Genomic DNA, 25,352 nt, shown 5'->3' with positions numbered 1-25,352 from the left:
AAAACTTAGGCTTCCCAGGTGGCGCCCCAGTAAAGAATCTGCCTGCCCATGTAGGAAATGCAAGAGATGTGAGTTCAATCCCTGGTTTGGGAATATTCCCTGGAATAGGAAATGGCAACCCACTCAAGTACCCTTGCCTGGAGAGTTTAATGGACAGAAGAGCCTGTCTGGCTACAATTCAGGGGGTTTCAAAGATTTGGACATGATTGAGAAACTAAGCACATACACACACACACACACACACACACAAACACCTAGTGCTTAAAACTAAAATTATTAGTATCTCTCATGGCTTTGTGAATTCACTGGACTTATAAAGTGTTCCTCAGTTGAAAACTTTCATGTGGTTGCAGTCAGATGGTGGGTTTAAGGTTCTGTCTTAGTTTAGGCTTCTATAACACACCATAGATTGAGTGCTTAAAAAGTAGACATTTATTTCTTAGTGTTCTGAAGGTGGGAACATTCAGGATCAAGGTACCGGCATATTTGGATCTTGATGAGAGTTCCTTGTGTGGCTTGTAAATGACCACTGTCTTGTAAGGGCATTAATCCCATCCTGAGGATACAGAAACACTAGCTTAATTGCTCAGTCATGTCTGACTCTTTGCTACTCTTTGGACTGTAGCCCACCAGGCTCCTCTGTCCATGGAATTCTCCAAGCAAGAATACTGGAGTGCGTTGCCATTTCCTCCTCCAGGGGATCTTCCAGACATAGGGATGGAACCCACATCTCCTATGTCTCCTGCACTGCAGGTGGTTTCTGCACTGCTGACCCATCAAGGAAGCCCCTGTCGTGAGGACCTCACCCTTAAACTAATTAATCAATCACTTTAATTAGTCTTGACTTATTTATCTCCAAAATATCTCACCTCAAAATACTGAAATATTACATTGGAAGTTAGGCATTCTCTATGTGAATTTTCAGAGCTCACAAACATTCAGCCTATAACAGGCTCCATGTCATAATGTTCTAAGGAAGATGAAGTAGAAGTTTCTGATCTTTTAGACTTAAACCTGGTAATTGGCCCAGTAGTACACCACTGTAATTTGAGTGTCAAAACAGCCACTGAATTTGCCCAGATTCAAAAGGTAAAGATCTAGATGTCACCTCTTAGTGGGAGGATTGTCAAGTGCTCTGTAGCTTTCTTTAATCAGTCATATTATCTTAAACTCCATCACTGGAATTTAAAGTCAATTAGTGCTTTCACAAGATTATGGAAGAGCTAAACATGACTTGATAAATTTCCCAAAATTGAAACAAAATATGAAAATAATTCACTTATCTGAAAATCACTTCCTTTTTTTTCCTTTTTATAAGTATGTATTGTGGTTTTTGTCCTGACATATCAAGATAGCAGTTGATGGCTTTACATTTTGTTTTAGAGTAGGATTTTAGGGTCTGGTCTATAAACTCCATTGACTTCTAGGCTGATATAGTGAGACCTGTCTTTCTGTATCTGAAATAGGGGCCGAATAACATTTTCCTAGGATAGCATCTAATATTTAAAAATTCAACGGAATCTATTTTCTTCCAAATCAAGCCTCTACCTCTCACTGTTTTGTCATTATTGTCTACATGATTCCAGAAGGTGGACGATAGATTCCACCTCCTCAGTCTCACAGAGCTGAGCTGGAGAATATGATTTCTGACAGAGCCAAGAAAAGCAAAGATGCTATTTTCTGTCTTGTTCTTCTTTGTGGGTTGTTTTGTTTTGTTTTGTTTCTGTGAGCAGCTTGCAAAATTTCCATAAGGTAAATATAGGTTTAATGATGAAGATGAGAAAATACGTAGTTCTCTGTTAGTACGAATGGAAATTATATTTCTCTCTCTAGTTTTCTATAAATAAATGTGACAAATGGTGAGCTAATGAGTTAATGAGAATTCTGTATTAGTGAAACCACAGAGTTACTGTTTAACTCTTTAGTGTTCCTGTGGGTTTGAGGGAGACACTACAGTATTAAATACAATGCCTAGTTGAGAATGGAGGCTCTAGAGTCAGATTGCCTAATTTCCAATTGTATTGATTACTAACTTTTCATCTTCAGGCAAATTATTCAGCCTCTTGGTGTCTCTATTTCCTTTTCTGTGAAATGGGGATATACGATAACTATATAAGAGGGCATATGAGGATTACATAAGATGCTACATGTAAGATGCTCAGAGAAATGCAGTGCCTTCCTAAACACTCAGTAAACATTAGCAGGTATTCAAGTTGACAATTATTCTGTCCCATGGCTTCAGACTTGCCCTAACTTCTTTCATAAATGAATGATTAACTTCCACCAGAAGCTAAACCCTCACTGACTATGAACTGACCCATTATGAAGCCCTGATTGTTTTGAAACACAGCTGGTTGTTATGAAAGACAGCTCATACTAAATGAGGATAAAGATGGACCAGAGAGGTCATTTTCAAATAAGATGCACAGTTCAGTGAAACCTCTTTAAGACTGAAAGTAGAGTGGAAGTAACCCTTCAACCCTTTAATCCCACCTAGCCACTGACTACCCTGGTGGCTCAGAGCATAAAGTGTCTGTCCACAATGCAGGAGACCTGGATTCCATCCCTGGGTCAGGAAGATTCCCTGGAGAAGGAAATGGCAACCCACTCCAGTACCCTTGCCTAGAAAATCCCATGGACAGAGGAGCCTGGTGTCCATGGGGTGTCAAAGAGTCGGACACAACTGAACGACTTCACTTTCACTTTCAGCCACTGATTTAGCTTAAGAAAGACCCAACTCTCTTTGATCACTAGTACAATAGAATGTATCAAAAATTCTATTCTTCACTAAGTGAAATTGTTTCTGAGAATAGAAAGAGTTTAGTGCCTATTATAGATTCAGAATATAATAAAGATTGAATGATCCCTCCATATCAACCAACTACTTTTGTCTGGTTTTAACTTTCCCTTGATTTTTCTTTTGTTGGGAAATGTCAATATAAATAGCACCTTTAATCCATTCAGTTCAGTTCAGTCACTCAGTCGTGTCCGACTCTTTGCGACCCCATGAATCGCAGCACGCCAGGCCTCCCTGTCCATCACCATCTCCCGGAGTTCACTTAGACTCACGTCCATCGAGTCAGTGATGCCATCCAGCCATCTCATCCTCTGTCGTCCCCTTCTCCTCCTGTCCCCAATCCCTCCCACCATCAGAGTCTTTTCCAATGAGTCAACTCTTCGCATGAGGTAGCCAGAGTACTGGAGTTTCAGCTTTAGCATCATTCCTTCCAAAAAAATCCCAGGGCTGATCTCCTTCAGAATGGACTGGTTGGATCTCCTTGCAGTTCAAGGGACTCTCAAGAGTCTTCTCCAACACCACAGTTCAAAAGCATCAATTCTTTGGCACTCAGCCTTCTTCACAGTCCAACTCTCACATCCATACATGACCACAGGAAAAACCATAGCCTTGACTAGAAGACCCCCATTTTAATTCCAGGTAAAGAGTATTACAGAGATGAAGTGAACCCTACATCCATGAGCTGGTGGTGATTTTGACCTGTCCACTGTTTTGCCTAAGTTCAGTTCAGTTCAATGGTTCAGTCCAACCTTTCACGACACCATGAACCACAGCACGCCAGACCCCCACTGTCCATCACCAACTCCCAGAGTCTACTCAAACTCATCTCCATGGAGTCAGTGATGCCTTCCAACCATCTCATCCTCTCTTGCCCCCTTCTTCGCCTGCCTTAAATCTTTCCCAGCATTAGCATCTTTTCAAATCATTCAGCTCCACGCTACAGGTGGCCAAAGTACTCAAGTTTCAACTTCAACATCAGTCCTTCCAATGAATATTCAGGACTGACCTCCTTTAGGATACACTGGTTGGATCTCCTTGCAGTCCAAGGGACTCTCAAGAGTCTTCTCCAACACCACACACAGTTCAAAAGCATCAATTCTTTGGCACTCAGCTTTCTTTATAGTTCAACGCTCACATCCATACATGACCACTGGAAAAACCATAGCCTTGACTAGATGGACCTTTGTTGACAAAGTAATGTCCCTGCTTTTTAATATGCTGTCTAGGTTGGTCATAATTTTCCTTCCAAGAAATAAACGTCTTTTATTTCATGGCTGCAATCACCATCTGCAGTGATTTTGGAGCCCCAAAAATTAAGTCAGCCACTGTTTCCACTGTTTCCCCATCTATTTCCCATGAAGTGATGGGACCAGATGCCATGATCTTCGTTTTCTGAATGTTGAGTTTTAAGCCAACTTTTTCACTCTCCTCTTTCACTTTCATCAAGAGACTCTTTAGTTCTTCACTTTCTGCTATAAGCGTAGTGTCATCTGCATATCTGAGGTTATTGGTATTTCTCGTGGCAATCTTGATTCCAGCTTGTGCTTCATCCAGCCCAGCATTTCTCATGATGTACTCTGCATATAAGTTAAATAAGCAGGATGACAGTATACAGCCTTGATGTACTCCAATTTGGAACCAGCCTGTTATTCCATGTCCAATTCTAATTGTTGCTTCCTGACCTGCATATAGATTTCTCAAGAGGTAGATTAGGTGGTCTGGTATTCCCATTTCTTTCAGAATTTTCCACAGTTTATTGTGACCCACACAGTCAAAGGCTTTGGCATAGTCAATAAAGCAGAAGCAGATGTTTTTCTGAAACTCTTGCTTTTTTGATGATCTAGCAGATGTTGGCAATTTGGTTTCTGGTTCCTCCGCCTTTTCTAAAACCAGCTTGAACATCTGGAAGTTCATGGTTCACATATTGCTTAAGCCTGGCTTGGAGAATTTTGAGCAGTACTTTACTAGAGTGTGAGATGAGTGCAACTGTGTGGTGATTTGAGCATTTTTTTTGGCATTTCCTTTCTTTGGAATTGGAATGCAAACTGACCTTTTCCAGTCCTGTGGCCACTGCTGAGTTTTCCAAATTGCTGGCATATTGAGTGCAGCACTTTCACAGCATCATCTTATAGAATTTGAAATATCTGGCCTAAGGATGGTAGCAAATGTTGTTGGGGAGACCAAAGTTACTTTAATCAAACATAACTTTAGGTTCTTTTTGGTAAACAATAGTAGACACCAGTAGAGTGTGAGGTAGGGGAAGATAAGCTACTCCTCTGTTCCTTGCTAGCCTATTTAACCAGCAAGTTCTGAAAATTCACTATCTGATTGCTAAAAGGTACTGTATCAGATGAAAACTTACAAGCATATAGATATCAGTTCAGTTCAGTCCCACAGTCATGTCTGACTCTTTGCAACCCCATGGACTGCTGCACAGCAGGCTTCCCTGTCTGTAACCAACTCCCAGAGCTTGCTCAAACTCATATCCATCAAGTTGGTCATGCCATTTAACCATCTCATCCTCTGTCATCCCCTTCTCCTCCTGCCTTCAATTTTTCTCAGCATCAGGGTTTTTTTCCTAAGGAGTCAGTTCTTTGCATCAGGTGGTCAAAGTATTAGAGCTTCAACTTCAGCATCAGTCCTTGAAATGAGTATTCAGGACTGATTTCCTTTAGGATTGACTGGTTTGATCTCCTTCCCATCCAAGGGACTCTCAAGAGTCTTCTTCAACATCACAGTTCTAAAGCATCAATTCTTTGGCACTCAGCTTTCTTTATGGTCCAATTCTCACATCTGTAAATGACTACTGGAAAAAGCATAGTTTGACCACACAGACTTTGGAGGCAAGGTAATGTCTCTGCTTTTTAATATGCTATCTAGGTTGGTCATAGCTATTCTTCCAAGGAGTAAGTGTCTTTCAATTTCATGACTGCATTCACCATCTGCAGTGATTTTGGAGCCCAAGAAAATAAAGTCTATCACTGTTTCCAATGTCTCCCCATCTATTGGTTATGAAGTAATGGGACCAGATACCATGCTCTTAGTTTTTTGAATGTAGAGTTTTAAGCCTGCTTTTTCACTCTCTTCTTTTATTTTCATCAAAAGGCTCTTTAGTTCCTCTTTGCTTCTGCCATAAGGGTCATGGAATTTGCATATCTGAGGTTATTGATATTTTTCCCTGCAATTTTGATCCCAGCCTGTGATTCATCCTGTCTTGTATTTCACATGATGTACTCTGCATATAAGTTAAATAAGCAGGGTGACAATATACAGCTTTGTTGTACTCCTTTTCCAATTTGGAACCAGTCCATTGTTTCATGTCCAGTTTTTGACCTGCATACAGATAGCTCAGGAGGCAGGTAAGGGGTCTGGTATTCCCATCTCTTTAAGAATTTTCCACAGTTTGTTGTGATTCACCCACTCAAAGGTGTAAGAGTATTTAATAAAACAGATATAAATGTTTTTCTGGAATTCTGTTGTTTTTTTATGATCCAACAGACGTTGGCACTTTGATCTTTGGTTCCTCTGCCTTTTCTAAATCCAGCTTGAACATCTGGAAGTTTTTGATTCATGTACTCTTAATCCTAGCTTGGAGAATTTGGAGCATTACTTTGCTAGTGTTTGAGATGAGTGCAATTGTGCAGTAGTTTGAACATTCTTTGGCATTGCCCTTCTTTGGGATTCAAATGAAAACTGACCTTTTTCAGTTCTGTGGCCACTGCTGAGTGTTTCAATTTTGCTGGCATATTGAGTGAAGCACTTTCACAGCATCATCTTTAAGGGTTTGAAATAGTCAGCTGAAATTCCATCACCTCCACTATCTTTGCTCATAGTGATACACCCTAAGACCCACTTGACTTCTCATTCCAGAATGTCTGGCTGTAGGTGAGTAATTACACTATGATGGTTATCTGAGTCATTAAGATCTTTTTTGTACAGTTCTTCTGTTCATTCTTACCACCTCTTCTTAATATCTTCTGCTTCTGTTAGATCCTTACTGTTTCTATACTTTACTATACCCGTCTTTGCATTAAGTGTTCTCTTGGTATCTGTAATTTTCTTGAAGAGATCTCTAGTCTCTCCCATTCTATTGTTTCCCTTTCTTTCTTTGCACTGACCACTGAGGAAGGCTTTCTTATTTCTCCTTGCTATTCTTTGGAACTCTACATTCAAATGGGTGTATCCTTCCTTTTCTCCTTTGCCTTTTTCTTCTCTTTTCTTAGCTATTTGTAAGGCCTCCTCGGACAACCATTTTGCGTTTTTGCATTGTTTTTTTTTTTTTTCCCTTGGGGGTCATTTGGACCACTGCCTCCTGTACAATGTCACAAATCTCCATCCATAATTCTTCAGGTACTCTGTCTGGCAGATCTAAACCTTTGAATACATTTGTCACTTCCACTGTATAATTATAAGAGAATCAATTTAGGTCATAGCTGAATGGTCTAGTGGTTTTCCCTGCTTTCTCCAATTTAAATCTGAATTGGGCCACAGTCAGCTCCCGGTCCTTTGTGTGTGTGTGTGACTATATAGAGCTTCTCCATCTTTGGCCGCAAAGAATATAGTCAGTCTGATTTCGGTATTGACCATATGATGATGTCCATGTGTAGAGTCATCTGTTGTGTTGTTAGAAGCGGGTGTTTGCTCTGACAAGTGCATTCTCTTGGCAAAACTCTGCTAGCCTTTGTCCTGCTTTATTTTTGTACTCCAAGGCCAAATTGGCCTGTTACTCCAGGTATCTCATAACTTCCTTCTTTTGCATTCCATTTCCTTATAGGGAAAAGGATATGTTTTTTGGTGTTAGTTCTAGAAAATCTGGTAAGTCATCATAGAACAGTTCAACATCGGCTTCTTCAGGCATTAGAAGTTGGGCCATAGACTTGGATTACTGTGATATTGAATATCACAGGCCAAACAACAGGGACAGAACACAGCCTCACCCATCAGCTGAAAATTGGATTAAAGCATATAGATACACATGCAGGCAAAAAACAGTTCATATAAATCATCTCTTAAGTTTGATAAGTTTCCAATGCCATGTGCTTTTTTTTTTTTTTTTTTTTTCAAGATGCACTGCACAGCTTGCAGGATCTTTTCCCCAAACTAGGTATCAAACCCAGTGTCCTGGGAGTTAAAGTACTGAATCTCAACCACTGAACTGCCAGGAAGTATCCCATGGCATGTCCTTTTAAGTGGTTTGCCACATGTAACATGAAAGATTCAATTATGGCTGACACAACAACTGCCCAGAGACAGGATTTGCTGCCTTAGAGTCAGCATCAAATATTCAGAAAGACTCCTAAAGAAATGTCTGGCCAGGCTGGGCAGCAAGGTGAGGCAATCTAGGCATATTTATGGAGTCACTCACTCTCAGACGCCCACCTGCACTTGACCCAAAAAGTATCATCTTCATAAGCTTTGCAACTTAGGCTCTTGGCTTGAGTGACTAACCAAGGCCTTCAGCCAGACAGGGAGTCATTTAAAATCAAGTCAAAGAAAACAATTTTTACCATTTACCAGATGGGTCCATACCTATGTTTTTCACTATTAAAGTGTGTGATATTTGGTATTTTGATTAGTAAAACACTGGTTACTGATCCAGCGCAGAGAGCAGAAGCACTAGAGTAACTGTCCCTGGAGAGTGGTCCCTTTTCATATGATGCCAACTCACCATCCTTGGGCCATGATTCATGACTTGAGTAATCATTGACCAAAGAGTTAAAAATTTAAGCCATCATATTAATTATGTTACACCCTCTATGCTGAAATATCTTAAAATATAGGCATCATAACAAATGTGACTGTTCCAGGAGATTGTGAGGAATATGTGGACCTCAAACAGATCTCCAGAAAACAAACAAACAAAAGAAGAGTAGAGATGATGAATGCAGTATACCTTTCATCTTCTTACTTATAAAATACTTTCTGGCCCCCCGTCTCATACTTGGGTACTTCTTTTTAAGGTATCAATTCAGTTCAGTCATTCATAAAAATTAGGGTTAGGGTTAGGGTTAGGGCGACTCTTTGCAACCCCATGAACTGTAGCACACCAGGTCTCCCTGTCCATCATCAACTCCCGGAGTCTACCCAAACCCATGTCCGTTGAGTAAGTGATGCTATCCAACTGTCTCATCCTCTGTCGTCCCCTTCTCCTCCTACCCTCAATCTTTTCCAGCATCAGGGTCTTTTCAAATGAGTCAGCTCTTCACATCAGGTGGCCAAAGTATTGGATTTCAGCTTCAACATCAGTCCTTCCAATGAACACCCAGGACTGATCTCCTTTAGGTTGGACTGGTTGGATCTCCTTGCAGTCCAAGGGACCTTCAAGAGTTTTCACCACAGCTCAAAAGCATCAATTCTTAAGTGCTCAGCTTTCTTTGTAGTCCAACTCTCACATCCATACATGACCACTGGAAAAACCATAGCCTTGACTAGACAGACCTTTGTTGGCAAAGTAATGTCTCTGCTTTTTAATATACTGTCTAGGTTGGTCATAACTTTCCTTCCAAGGAGTAAGCATCTTTTAATTTCATGGCTGCAGTCACCATCTGCAGTGATTTTGGAGCCCCCAAAAATAAAGTCTGACACGGTTTCCACTGTTTCCCCATATATTTCCGATGAAGTGATGGGACCAGATGCCATGATCTTCGTTTTCTGAATGTTGAGCTTTAAGCCAATTTTTCACTTTCCACTTTCACTTTCATCAATAGGCTTTTTAGTTCCTCTTCACTTTCTGCCATAAGGGTGGTGTCATCTGCATATCTGAGGTTATTGATATTTCTCCTGGCAATCTTGATTCCAGCTTGAGCTTCTTCCAGCCCAGCATTTCTCATGATGTACTCTGCATATAAGTTAAGTAAGCAGGGTGACAATATACAGCCTTGATGGATTCCTTTCCCAATTTGGAACCAGTCTGTTGTTCCATGTCCAGTTCTAACTGTTGCTTCCTGACCTGCATACAGGTTTCTCAAGAGGTAGGTCAGGTGGTCTGGCATTCCCATCTCTTAAAGAATTTTCCACAGTTTATTGTGATCCACGCAGTCAAAGGCTTTGGCTTTTGAGGTATAAATGACAATATTCTATCTTGTATTTGAACTCCAAAATGTCCAGGTATCTATCTTTTCCTATTCTCTCTTCTATATCTTTCATTTCTTCCCTGTAATCATAGGTTTAGGAGCCATATTTTCACACCCATTACAGAGTGTGAAAGACTTATTTGTGCCCTAAAATATGAGAAATCTGCATTTACTTAGATGTCATGAGAAGAGTTGACTCATTGGAAAAGCCTCTGATGCTGGGAGGGATTGGAGGCAGGAGAATGGGAGGACAGAGGATGAGATGGCTGGATGGTATCACTGTCTCGATGGACATGAGTTTGAGTGAACTCCAGGAGTTGGTGATGGACAGGAAGGCCTGGCATGCTGCGATTCATGGGGTAGCAAAGAGTCGGACACAACTGAGTGACTGAACTGAACTGAACTGAACTGATGGCTACCAGAACCCACTTTTTGCCTTTAGTTGCAATATTTCTCCCAAGGAAGCAAATACACATAAGAACTCATTAATTTGTCAAGTGGTCTGACAATATTATTTGTAAGTAATTTCCTGTCAATCAGATAGATTATATTCTTTGCTACTAAAGATGGAGAAGCTCTATATAGTCAGCAAACACGAGACTGGGAGCTGACTGTGGCTCATATCATGATCTCCTTATTGTAAAAGTCAGGCTTAAGTTGAAGAAAGTAGGGAAAACCACGAGACCATTCAGATATGACCTAAATCAAACCCCTTATGATTATGCAATGGAAGTGACAAATAGATTCAAGGGATTAGATCTGATAGAAAGAGTACCTGAAGAACTATGGATGGAGGTTTGCATCATTGTATACGATGTGGTGAACAAAGACATGCCCAAGAAAAAGAAATGTAAAAAGGCAAATGGTTGTCTTAGGAGTCCTTATAAATAGCTGAGAAAAGAAGAGACACAGAATACAAAGGAGAAAGGAAAGATATACCCATCTGAATGCAGAGTTCCAAGTATATCAAGGAGAGAAAAGAAAGCTTTCTTTAGTGAACAATCCAAAGAAATAGAAGAAAACAATAGAATGGGAAAGACTAGAGACTTCTTCAAGAAAATTATACACCAACGGAACATTTCATGCAAATATGGGCACAACAAAGGACAGAAATGGTAAGAACCTAAGGGAAGTAGAAGAGATTAAGAACAGGTGGCAAGAATACACATAAGAATTGTACAAAAAAGATCCTAATGACCCAGATAACCAAAATGGCATGATTACTCATCTAGAGCCAGATATCCTGGAGTGTGAAGTCAAGTGGGCCTTAGGAAAAATTGCTACGAAAAAACTAGGGAACATGATGGACTACCAGCTGAGCTATTCCAAACCCTAAAAGATGATGCTGTGAAAGTGCTGTACTCAATATGCCAGCAAATTTGGAAAACTCAGCAGTGGCCACAGGACTGGAAAAGTCAGTTTTCATTCCAGTCCCAAAGAAGGGCAATTTCAAAGAATGTTCAAACTACTGCACAATTACACTTATCTCACAAGCTAGCAAGGTAATGCTCAAAATCCTTCAAGCTAGGCTTCAATAGTACACGAACCTAAAACTTCCATATGTACAAGCTGGATTCATAAAAAGCAGAAAAGCCAGAGATCAAATCCCTACATTTGCTGGATCATAGAAAAATCAAGAGAATTCTAAAGAAGTCTATTTCTGCTTCCCTGACTATGCCAATGCTTTTGACTGTGTGGATCACAGCAAACTTTAGAAAATTTTTCAAGAAGTGGGAATACCAGACCACCTTATTTATCTCCTGAGAAACCTATATGCAGGTTAAGAAGCAGCAGTTAGAACTGGATGTGGAACAACTGGCTAGTTCAAAACTGGGAAATGAGTATGTCAAGGCTGTGTATTGTCACTCTGCTTATTTAACTTATATGAAGTTTACATTATGCAAAAACAAAAGAGCCTCTTGATGAAGGTGAAAAAGGAGAGTGAAAAAGCTGACTTGAAACTCAACATTCAAAAAACTAAATCATGGCATCCAGTCCCATCACTTCATGGCAAAGAGGTGGGGAAAAGATGAAATCAATGAAAGATTTTATTTTCTTGGATTCCAAATTCACTGTGGCAGTGACTGCAGTCATGAAATTAAAAGATGCTAGTTCCTTGGAAGAAAAGCTATAACAAAGTTAGACAGTATATTAAAAAGCAGAGACATTACTTTGCCCACAAAGGTCTGTATAGTCAAAGTTATGGTTTTTCTAGTAGTCATATATGTATGTGAGAGTTGGACCATAAAGAAAGCTGGGCACCAAAGAAATCATGATTTTGAATTGTGCTGGAGAAGACTCTTGAGAGTCCCTTGGACTGCAAGGATATTCAACCAGTCAATCCTAAAGGAAATCAACCCTGAATAGTCATTGGAAGGACTAACAGTAAAGGTTAAGCTCTAATACTTTGGCCACTTGATACAAAGAGCCATCTCTTTGCAAAAGACTGACACTAGGCGAGACTGAGAGCAGGAAGAGAAGGGGGCAACAGAAGATGAGATGGTTGGATGGCATTATCAACTCAATGGACATGAACTGGAGCAAATTCTGGATAGTAAAGGACAAGGAAGCCTGGCATGCTGCAGTTCACTGGGTCATTAAATGTCAGACAAGACTGAATGACTCAACAACAATGCAGTGACTTGGACACTAGAGAAGATCTGGTCCATGTATCATTTGCATTCATTTTTATTTCCTTATATACTTTTTCAAAGAGAAATCTCTACCTGTGCTTTCACATGGTTCCTACTGCCATGGCAGCCAAGATCTTGTAAACCAAGAAAGTGGGAGAGACCAAGACAGAGAGCAGAGAAAGAGAGAGAGAGAAGAGGGAGAAAAGAGGATGAGAACTGATCAATAACAGGACTGAGGAGGAAATCCACAAGCCCCCTCAATACTTCATTGAGATAATTGGGGCTTTACATAGGTAGAGCTCACCTGTGGGAGTGGTAGATTGGTTCAGTCTCTCACCTAATCTTAAAAAGAAACAAGGAGACAAGATAAACTGTTGAAACAGTAATTAGTAATTAGTGTCCTACAGAAGTTCAGCTCTCATCTTTCTTGACTGGTGCCCTTTAAAAAAATGATGGTTCTTTACGTGTTTAATTAAAGTTTGGAATGGCTATTCACCTTTATAAATCATTTCTGCTGCCCGAGGAATCAGTGGTTGTGATGGCAGTCAGGGGTAACTAGGGTTACATTGAACTCCCTAGGGCTGAAAACTGAATGCTATTTATTGAAGCACTGGAAGGACATTTTCTAAGCTGAGAGCTATATTTCATTCTGCAGTCATTGAGAGCTGAGGGTTCTAGCTGATGCTTTAACTAGCTGGTTTTCTTTCAAAGGCCAGCTGGAAGAGAAGTCCATGCACTACAGTGAGGATTGAATAGCTTGAATCATCACCTAGGTGATCAATTGTAATGTCCTTGAGGGACAAAAAGATGAATCTTTCTTTGAAATTTCCCTATTAATTTTTCTCAGTGTATCTTTAGAAGCAAGGGTATAGTAAGTGCAGGCACCCCATTTCCCAGGATAGGTCACTGAGGCCCAGATGGAAAGGAATATTTTCAGAATTACACAGCAAAGGAATGATGGAAGCAAGAAGGAAAAACAACGTCCTGAATTTTGGATGAATTGATGATTAGAGTTAACAAACTGAGCTTTTATTCCCTAAGCAACTCTGGCTTCTGTGCAAGAATTTAACAAAAACCTATTGGCTCCCATAATCCTTCCCTTTGTTCTGTTGAAGCATTTCTGAGTGGGGACAATGCTGTTGGCCTGGTCAGTATCACATTGGGTTGAACACTGCCTTCTCTTTGAAATTCTCTAGTTTAATAACCTTTGTTTTTTCTCACAAAGAAAGGTGGTGAAATATTCAGGTTCACAACATTGCCTGCTTTCTGCAACAACCCAAATGTCACCATTTACCTACATGAGCAGTTTCTCACCTTTCTTTCCCTCTCCACTTCAACTTTTTCTTTTTTTTTTTATTCTCCAATGCTTTCTCCTAGGCTATTTGGCAGCATTTCTTCACTCATCAAAATCTGGTGGTTCTTTTTTGAGTGAGCTGTCGAGCTGACCTCCTTTTTGAGATGTCAATTTGCATTCACGAGGCCACCAATAACATCAATGGTTTTGCAGTATTGAGCCACATTTGGAGTTTTACCTAGAAGATGTGCAGAATATGAATGTTTTCATGAGGTGTGTGGGCCAATTTCTCATTCAGGAGGTGAGATGTTGCAGATGAAAAAATTTAGGAACGAAAATTTGCTGCTTAGTTTCCTTGGGCATTTTTCATTCATTTATTTAATGTGACCACATTAAAGCAATATGTGAAAAATTTTGGTAACAGGGAAGCCTGGCAAGCTATAGTCCATGGGGTCACAGAGTCCGTCATGACTTAGTCACTGAAAAACAACAACAAATATTGCTACCGTTTCTCCTCTAGGAGCCCAATCTCCAACTAGGAGAGAAAGCAATATAAGGCAAATATATTATGAATCAGATAAGTAATATAGACCAAAAGGATTCTATACAGGAATTCAAAGGCAAAAAGAATGGAAAAGTTGGTGAAGACATTGTAGAGGAAATTGCCATTGACTGAAGGTCAAATAAAAAAAAAATAGAATGAACATAGAACATTGGGTCTAAATTAAAAATACACATACAAAATAACACTATTTCTCAAGGACACATGGGTCAATCACTTATAAAAAACACCAAGCAAGTTATGTAGGATAGTTGCCTTCATGTGGGGAGAAAAATTAGTGGGAATGAGGGGCAGATAGAAAACAAAAGAAGAGGAAGTCTTGGCTCAAATCGGTGATTATAATATTCTATGAAATGTAAATAGCTCAGTTTTCTGATTCACTTTCAGTTTCATTAGGAATAAGAAAGGGAAAATGGAAGAATAAATAAAACCAGCAAATTCTAAACAAAAGAAAAGAGCATTCAAAAAGTGAAAAGCATTTTGTATAAACATGACCTGAATACAGAGTGTTATGGGAGCCTTCAACATGCCTGTAGTCTTAGGTTCTTATAAGTGTCCATATAGGGAATATAAATTGATACAACCACTGTGGAGAACAGTATGGAGATTTCTTAAAATATATATACAACTACCATATGACCCAGCAATCCCACTATTGGGCATACACCCAGAGAAAACCATAATTCAAAAAGATACATGCACCCCAATCCTCATTTCAGTTTACAATAGCTAGGATATGGAAGCAACCTAGATGTCTATTGACAGATGAAAGGATAAAGATATTGTGGTACATATATATAATGGTCATCTGAGTTAAATTCACCCATTCCAGTCCATTTGAGTTCGCTGATTCCTAGAATGTCGACATTCACTCTTGCCATCTCTTGTTTGACCACTTCCAATTTGCCTTGATTCATGGACCTGACATTCCAGGTTCCTATGCAATATTGCTCTTTACAGCCTCAGACCTTGCTTCTATCACCAGTCACATCCACAGCTGGGTTTTTTTTTTTTGCTTTGGCTCCATCCCTTCATTCTTTCTGGAGTTATTTCTCCACTGATCTCCAGTAGCATACTGGGCACCTACTGACCTAGGGAGTTTCTCTTTCAGTATCCTATCATTTTGTCTTTTCATACTGTTCATGGGGTTCTCAAGGCAAGAATACTGAAGTGATTTGCCATTCCCTTCTCCAGTGGACCACATTCTGTCAGATGTCTCCACCATGACCCGCCCATCTTGGGTTGCCCCATGGGCATGGCTTAGTTTCATTGAGTTAGACTAGGCTGTGGTCCTAGTGTGATTAGATTGACTAGTTTTCTGTTAGTATGGTTTCAGTGTGTCTGCCCTCTGATGCCCTCTTGCAATACCTAACGTCTTACTTGGGTTTCTCTTACCTTGGGCGTGGGGTATCTCTTCATGGTTGCTCCAGCAAAGCGCAGCCATTGCTCCTTACCTTGGATGAGGGGTATCTCCTCACCGCTGCCCTTCCTGACCTTCAACGTGAGATAGCTCCTCTAGGCTCTCCTGCGCCCGTGCAGCTACGGCTCCTTGGACGTGGGGTTGGTCCTCCTGGCCACCAGCCCCTGGCCTCTGGCGTTGGATTGCTCCTCCCGGCCGTCGCCCTTGGTCTCCGGCATGGAGGCGTGGGGTAGCTCCCTCCCGCCCGCCGCTCCTGGCCTCTGGCTTAGGGGCGTGGGGTAGCTCCTCCCGCCTGCCGCCCCTGACCTCAGACGCGGGGTAACTCCTCTCGGCCGCCCCCGCTGACCTCGGACGCGGGGTAGCTCCTCTCCGCCGTTCCTGCGCCGTCGCAGTCTGGTACTCTCGGCCGCTGCCCCTGATCTCCGACGTGGGGTAACTCCTCTTGGCCGCAGCCCTTCAGGCATGGGGTCCTCCCGGCTTCTGCCCTTGACCTCGGACGTGGGGTGGCTCCTCTCCGCCATGCTTAGCGAGCCCGTCGCAGCCGCCTGCACTTCAGCACAACCGTCATTACTCAGCCATAAAAAGGAATGAATTTGAGGCACTTCTGTTAGGTGGATGAATGTAGAGCTTGTTATGCAGAGTGAAGTAAATCAGAAAGAGAAAATCAAATATCACATGCAGGGCAGGAATAGAGATACAGATGTAGAGAATAGACTTGTGGAAACAACTAGGAAGAAGTCGGGGGATGAATTTAGAGAGTAGCATTGAAACATATGCATTCCCATATGTAAAATAGACAGCTAATGGGAAGTTGCTGTACAACACAGGGGCTCAAGCCAGTGCTCTGTGACAATCTCAAAGGGTGTGATGGGGTGGAGGGAAAGGAGGGAGGTTCAAGAGGAAGGTCACATATGTATACTTATGGCTGATTCTCATTGTTGTATGGCAGGAACTAGCACAACACTGTAAAGCAATTACCCACCCACCCCCCCCCCCCAATTAAAAATTAAGAAAATAAAATAAAGTGTCCACATGAAAGAACTCATTATTTCGTCAAGTGACTGTGTTCTGAGAGTAATTAAGTTCCTCAAAGACAATGTGGAAGAAAAGATTATTAAAAAAAAAAAAAAGAAAGAAAGAAACCAAGAATATTTTCCCTAAAGACATGAAAAGGGAAACATCTAGCTTGAATAGGGGCTTTCAAATCTCTGAGTCTGATGGGGAAAGAGTTGCCTTCTCAGGTTTCTGTCATATCTGTCTTTGGAGATCCCATAAATCTCATGTTCACTAGGCTAATCAAAACTTTCTTAAGAAACAATTGTATTAGAAGGTAAAGAACACATCTGTTTTCATGAGGCAAAGACATAAATTTTACTGATGTCTTGTATACCAGAATGAGGCAAATGTTGAAAGCAAATCCCACTGCTTGAGAAAATGCGTGAGTAATGCATAGTAACATATATGAGACTATTTTTAGAGCCCTTACTAAAGATAACTTCTGATTAAAAAAGATAAAATTCTCCAGAGAAATAGAAGCAATAGGATATGTGTATAATACATGTATGGGTTCATGTGTGTGTATATTATAAGGAATTGGCTCACTCAATTTTGAAGACTGACTAACCCCCAGATCTGCAGCTGGAAAGTTGGAGACTCAGCTGATGGTATTCTTCTAGTCCACGTCTTAAGGACTAAGATTCAGGAGAGTCAATTCAGTCCAAATGCCATTAGGCTTGAAACCCAAGAAAAGCCTGTTTGCTTCAGACAAAAACCAATGTCCCAGCTCAAAGCAGTCAGGAAGGAGGAGCTCCTCTTTATTCCTAGGAGAGTCAGCCTTTTGCTTCTATTTAGACCTTCAACTGATTGGATGAGACCCATCCACATGAGGGAGAACAATTTACTTTACTCAGTTTGCTGATTCAAATATTAATTTCATACAGAAATATCTTAATAGACTCATTCAGAATAATGTTTGGCTAAATGTCTAAGTGTCACATGGCCCAGGCAAGTTGGCACAAAAAACAAACCATCACAAACCCATTCCTTGTCAAACTCCATAAGCATCTGCCTAAACCATATTTATGGCTTCTTCTGTGGCTAAGGGTAAAGAATCTGCCTGCAATGCAGGAGCCACAGGAGATGTGGTTCAATCCCTAGGTAGGGAAGATTCCCTGGAGGAGGACACGGCAACTCACTCCAGTATTCTTGCCTGGAGAATCACATGGACAGAATCCCATGGACTCATGGGCTACGGGGTCCACAGGGTCACAAAGAGTGGGACATAACTGAGGCAACTTAGCACACACGCAAACCATAATTAATCACTGAATAAAGGCAATAGCAAGTTCATCACAAAAGGGAGAAAAGGGTAAAAAGAAACAGGGAACCAAAAGATGAAGGAAATACATAGGAAAAGGTATTTGAAGGTATAATAAAAAAGAGGTTATGTAGCACCAGAAATAATAGATCAATTATTCTGCTAAATACAGGCAAATTTGTTTGGAGGAGATCAGCCCTTGGTGTTCTTTGGAAGGAATGATGCTAAAGCTGAAACTCCAGTACTTTGGCCACCTCATGTGAAGAGTTGACTCATTGGAAAAGACTCTGATGCTGGGAGGGATTGGGGGAAAGAGGAGAAGGGGACGACAGAGGATGAGATGGCTGGATGGCATCACTGACTCTATGGACATGAGTTTGAGTGAACTCCGGGAGTTGGTGATGGACAGGGAGGCCTGGCGTGCTGCAATTCATGGGGTCGCAAAGAGTCAGACATGACTGAGTGACTGAACTGAACTGAACTGAACTTAGACCCCAAAGAAGGAACATCTCTGGAAACCTGTGGCTTTTGCTTTGTGTCATCTTGATCTTAGAAACCAATAGACTTGGAAACTAACAGACCTGAGATTCAAAACTCACTTTCAACTGTTATCAGCAATGTGTCCTAAGATATATCCATAAATTATGGTCTTTGGTACAGAACGATGGTCTCAGTTGTAAAGTAAGGATAATAATATACTCCTGTCAGAGCTGTTTACAGAAATGAATAAAATCATTTATGGAAAGTAATGACTTATTCAGTTTGGACTGCCATAACAAAATGCTATAGACTACATGGTGTAAACAACAGAAATTTATTTCTCACAGCTTTGGAGGCTGAGAAGTCCAAGATCAAGATGCTGGCTCTCTTTGTGGCTGGCAGATGGTTGCCTTCTCATTGTATCTTCACAAGGCAGAGAGAGAGGGGAAAATAAAGAGGAAGGGAAAATAAAGAGGAAGGGAAAATGAGAGAGAGAGATGCCGGCTCTCTGGTGTCTCCTTTTAAAAGGATACTAGTACTCTTGTCAAAGTCCCACCCTTATGAGTTCATTAACCGTAACTGCCTTGTAGGTCCTTGCTCTGAATGCAATTAAGGCTTCAACATACAAATTTAGGGAAGACACAATTCAATCTATAGCAAGTACTTAGCACAGCTCTGAAAAGAGAACAAATACTCAAAGCTAGTTCTCTGCTCTTTAGGGTATCAACTCCCTATGCTGGCCTTTCTTTCCATAGTACTAAACTAGGAACAGGATACCAAATAGAGACTTCTAATTAGACAGATAAGTGATAAGACTTATTAAATAGACTACTGGAAGGATTAAACTTGGTAATGCATTTCAAATTTGGATAAAATTTCACTTAATATTCACACATTTTTTTACAACCTGGAATTTTTTCCAACAACATATTATGAATAATTTTCTATTTCACTAAATATAAGACAGCAACTTTAGTTGGTGAATATCATTTTAATCCAAATTCAGGATTATTCTATATTTATTCTCCTCTTCAATGGCATGTGACTTATCTATTTGTTTTTGTATATGATGCCATGATGAACATCCTCATATCTTTGCACTTGGATAGCTAGCTTTCTCACATTCATCTTCAAGTTTAAAGCAAAATTCTAAACAGCCATTCATTGTACTCAATATTTTGACCATTCTTGACTTATTTTGTTTCATGTTCTTTGCTGTCCAATTATTCAACTATCAGGGCCATTGCTTCCTTCTTGAGGCAGAGTCCACATTTGTTCTGCTATTTGTTATTTTAGTCACTCAGCCGTGCCTCTTTGTGACCCCATAGAATGTCACCCACCAGCGTCCTCTATCCATGGGATTTTTCGGGCAAGAATACTGGAGTGGGTTGCCATTTCCTCCTCCAGAGGAACTTTCCAATCCAGGGATCAAACCTATGTCTCCTGTGTCTCCTGCATTATAGGCAGATTCTTTTCTGTTGAACCACCAGGGAAACCCTACATTTATTCTATCCCCCAGGATTTACTTCTGCAGATAACCTTGGCACTTACTTTGCTGAAAAGAAATACTGTTGTATTCTGAAAGCCACTTATTCAGCTTGTAAGCTTTCCTCTTTTTTAAAATTAAGCACCCTGAATTGGGAGAATCTGGTTGCTGCATTAGATTTCCTGTGCTAATAAAATTCAAATTAAATGCCAGCTCTAGGCCAGAAGTAAAAGGCAATGGACATGAGAAATGATGCCAATTCTTTCTCCCAATCAGTGGAAAATGTGCTTTTCTCCACTTGGCTGGCTTTCTTGTGTTTTGGTTCTAGCCTACCCCAACATAGTTTTTCTTTTATAACTGTACCTATTTTTCTCTTCAGGCACATGTGTTTCACAAAGTAACTCCTTACAAAGCACATTAACTAGAAAATGCTTATGTGTGTAACTGGTTGATAGCTGAGGATGGAGATTAAACTACAAATAATGGCATTAAAGAATATTAAAGGAAGTTACCCCCATCCCCATTTCTCTGTGTATCTAAATTCTGCCAATTCATTATGATACCCTCTCAGGGTTCTCTTTCCTTCTCCACTAAATGCCTAAAAGGCCACCTGATTGCTTTAGTACTGAGCCTTTAATTATACACTCTTTGCCAAAGTTTTCTAGAATGTGAAACAAGTTTCCCCCAACAAACTAGTGAGCTTCCAAAGGCAGGAGTTTTGTCTTCCCTCTTTTTAGCCTTGCTTCATACTCAAAAATAATTAATAGTAGAACTTCTGTAAACACTTATTAATAGATTCCTGGAAAAGGTGGGCAGGCAAAAAGGAAAGTGTTGACCTAATTTCCTTAAATTCTATTCCCAGATTCTGTAATATCTAACAATGAATTCAAGATATAAACACATACAACTTGAGAGAACATTCTCCACAACAGGGACAAGTAATCATATTGTCCGTATCTAGTTGCAGAATGGAGATACTGAAATATCTGACTCACTGAATCACAGTGTTCTTTCCTCTGATCTCTTTTAATTTATACAGCACTATTGCCTTTTCAAACTTTCAAGCCTTTCCATTAACATCTTTTACGAGCCAAGAAAGAACTGAAGACTTTAAAAGTCATGAAAGAGATTTTCTTCTGGGATAGTAGAGGTTCAATATAGCTTTTTTTTTTTTTTTTTTTTTGGCGTATTAAGCATGCTTGCTCTTTCTCATTTACAGTCTTCATTTGTCCACATATTAATTTAATACCCTTATTATGCACCTGAATACCTCCTATGTGCCAGGCACTGTCCTAGGTACTGAGTATACTGCACTAAGACAGACAAGAACCTTGGCTCATGGAGTTCACTGCATCTGATAGTTGAATGATAAATAAGAACCATATCTAAAAAAGAGGAACTTCCTCTCCAGTTTCCAATCCCCACAGAAAAATGTAATGCTCTCTTTGTAGTACTTTTTTCAGAGGATCATTCCAAAACCACAGAGCCAAACAGTTCTGTGCTTCTGGAAGCTTGCAAAGGCATTAACCCCTTAAGCCCTAAACCGGTACTAACAATGTCTCCCAACTTGACCCTGCAGGACTCTGCCTTCTGTTCTGCCTTCTCAATTGGTGTTTGCTCACACTTCCTCCTCCCAAAGGCATGAATAGGTATTTTACATTCTTGCTCAGCATTGTGGCTTCCAAGTCAATTTTTTAATCACCCTTTGAACATCTACTTTGCTGTGTACCATTCAATCATTTTCTTTTCTTCCTTCATTTCTCATTGGCATTGGCTCCTTTTCCACTCTCACTTGGGCATCTAGTGCATGGAAATCTCCTCTACTCATGGTCCTGCCTAAGTCCTGAATGCATTTAGTATTTTGATAGCAACCTGTCAATTTCATCTCAATTCCATCTTAAAAATACTTTGAGGGACCTTGGTCACCTGTCTACTGCAACCACACAATCCCACTAACGTTTTGGATCTGGTATTGCCTAGAGACATTTCATTTCCAAAATCTTGACCCTACTACCTCACCTTCTGACAACAATCTCCTTCTTTCTCTGCCCATTCATTTGTGTATGCACAGAATTCTGAAGGAAATTCCTGAAAGACAAATTCTATGGTCCTATCAGATTCATAGTCTCCAAATTACTTCAATACTCCACCTGGCATTACTTTCTCCATATAGAGCAATGGTTCGTTTCATTATTTTCTCTCCTTTACCCTTAAAGCTCTGTATCACCTACCCTGCAACCAAAACTTTAATACAGTCATTTACTTTCTCCACCCCTATTGCCACGCTGCTCTTGAAACTCATCCAACATGCATATCAAAGATAATACAAATCCATCCTATTCCAAAATCTATCTGCTGCTGCTGCTACTGCTAAGTCGCTTCAGTCATGTCCGACTCTGTGCGACCCCAGAGACCACAGCCCACCAGGCTCCCCTGTCCCTGGGATTCTCCAGGCAAGAACACTGGAGTGGGTTGCCAATTCCTTCTCCAATGCATGAAAGTGAAATGTGAAAGTGAAGTCGCTCAGTCATGTCCGACTCTTAGCAATCCCATGGACTACAGCCTACCAGGCTTCTCTGTCCATGGTATTTTCCAGGCAAGAATACTGGAATGGGGTGCCATTGTCTTCTCCAAAATTTATCTATCTATATGTCATCAATCCTTTATTATTCATTGTGGAGAGTGAAAAAGTTGGCTTAAAGCTCAACATTCAGAAAACAAAGATCATGGCGTCCGGCCCCATCACTTCATGGGAAATAGATGGGGAAACAGTGGAAACAGTGTCAGACTTTATATTTTGGGGCTCCAAAATCACTGAAGATTGTGACTGCAGCCATGAAATTAAAAGACGCTTACTCCTTGGAAGGAAATTTATGAACCAACCTAGATGGCATATTGAAAAGCAGAGACATTACTTTGCCAACAAAGGTCCGTCTAGTCAAGGCTATGGTTTTTCCTGTCGTCATGTATGGATGTGAGAGTTGGACTATGAAGAAGGCTGAGCACCGAAGAATTGATGCTTTCGAACTGTGGTGCTGGACAAGACTCTTGAGAATGTCTTGGACTGCAAGGAGATCCAACCAGTCCATTCTGAAGGAGATCAGACCTGGGATTTCTTTGGAAGGAATGATGCTCAAGCTGAAACTCCAGTACTTTGGCCACCTCATGTGAAGCGTTGACTCATTGGAAAAGACTCTGATGCTGGGAGGGATTGGGGGCAGGAGGAGAAGGGAACGATAGAGGATGAGATGGCTGGATGGCATCACTGACTCGATGGATGTGAGTCTGAGTGAACTCTGGGAGTTAGTGATGGACAAGGAGGCCTGGTGTGCTGCTATTCACAGGGTTGCAAAGAGTCGGACACGACTGAGTGACTGAACTGAAATGAACTGCACTGATTTACATTAAACCCTTTTTCAGACTTCCATTCTTTTTCTTTCTTTTTCTTGTAGTCAAATTCTGAGGCAGATTGCCCACTCTTACTGGAAACAAATAAGCAGCTGGAATTAGTTATTCATCTGTTTTCCATATGATATCCAAATTCCTGCAGTCTATTTTCAGCTCCTATCACTTCATGCAACTACTTCTTTAAAAGTTACTCACTCTCACAATCCCATTATTCCTAAACCAGTCTGTCGTCATTATTCTGGGTGCTGCTACAGCATTCAAACACCCTACAGCATCCCCCCCTCAAAAAAAATTGGCTTCTTGAAATCACCCATCGATTCCTCTTTCCAATTCTGACTGTTCCATCTCACCTTCTCTTTCAGGGGTCTTCTCCCCACTCCTCCTTTGATTATCTTCCCCAAAGAAGTGTTACCCAAGTTTTTTCCTCTGTCCACTGCTCTCCTCTTTGCATACAGAGTCCTTCACCCATACACAAAGGCCCAACTCCCCTTCATATGCTGATGTTCCCAAATTTTATATCTAAGTCAACTCTCCCCAGAGCTTCAGGTCCATCTTCCTGCTGGGCATCTCTACTGTGATACACTGTAGGCATTTCAAGATCCAAACACCCAAAACTGAATTCACCTTTTTTTCCTTCAAATAGCCTCTCCACAAATCTGCGACTGATGCATAGTTGATGAAACAAATAGATTTTGAATGAGTAGGGAGGACTCTGAACTTGGAATCACTGAGTAATTTATCCAATATAACATCTCCTGATTCTCTTCAGATCTCTAAAGCAAGAAGTTCATTTGAAGAGTTTAAAATAATTCACTGTCATTCATTATTCTTCTTTAACAACTTCTCCAGCAGCTTTGTTGAGAATACTTCCTCTGAAATAGGAATATATTTTGGGGGCATCTCTAGGCTGGAGCCAAGAATATGGAGATTTCCTCAAGTGCATACAGGAAGTCAGGAGTGGAGCAGGTAACACAGCTGCTTTGTGGATTCATGTGTCAGGCAGGATGTGATGGCCTGTCCACACAATCTGCAGCACTCAGAGCCGTGCTTCTGGAACTCACAAGTAAGATTCATTGGGATGTCTTTAGCAAGTGATGGAAGGACCCAATCTGTGGATGTGCCCTATTAGTTTGTTTAGTCTGCCAGCATTATTTTGATTGTTCAGGGCCATCATCACAGGTTGCAAAATGCAAAATAGGCGAAGTGGTAAATAAGTTAAGAAAACTCTGATTAGGTTACATAAGGATTCAATGAGCATTGTACAGGTTAATTGAATTTTTATAGATTAATTCTCTTTTCTGGATTCTAAGAGGTTGTTCTGTTTCAGAGTCTGTTGCCAAACTGCTGATGGGAGAAATTAGAAATCCAAAACTAAATAAATTGCCCCTGCTTTATAACTTGAGGATCATAGCAGCCAACGTGAGATGAGTAGGGAAGAAGTAATGACTGAATTCTAGGGTTACGTGGATATACTGGAGAAGGCAATGGCAACCCACTCCAGTACTCTTGCCTGGAAAATCCCATGGACTGAGGAGACTGGTGGGCTGCCGTCTCTGGGGTTGTACAGAGTCGGACACAACTGAAGCAACTTAGCAGCAGCAGCAGCAGCAGCAGGGAATATACCAAGAGCAATGTAAAGTAAATGTTTGAACTTACAGTAAATAATCAGACAAACTGAGGGCTTAGTGACTATCACAACTGGAAGAAGTTTTCCACAGGTGAAGCAAAATTCCAGATGATCTGTGCTTTCCACGTCCCCAGTAAGTACATTCCAATGCAACCCTAGAAGCTAAGTCACACTAGGGTATAGCTAAGGCTGCTGCTGCTGCTGCTAAGTCCCTTCAGTTGTGTCCGACTCTGTGCGACCCCATAGATGGCAGCC

Source organism: Bos taurus, chromosome 11 (assembly GCF_002263795.3).
Source record: "Bos taurus isolate L1 Dominette 01449 registration number 42190680 breed Hereford chromosome 11, ARS-UCD2.0, whole genome shotgun sequence".
NCBI classification, from domain to species: domain Eukaryota; kingdom Metazoa; phylum Chordata; class Mammalia; order Artiodactyla; family Bovidae; genus Bos; species Bos taurus.
Note: the sequence above shows the minus strand (reverse complement) of the source record.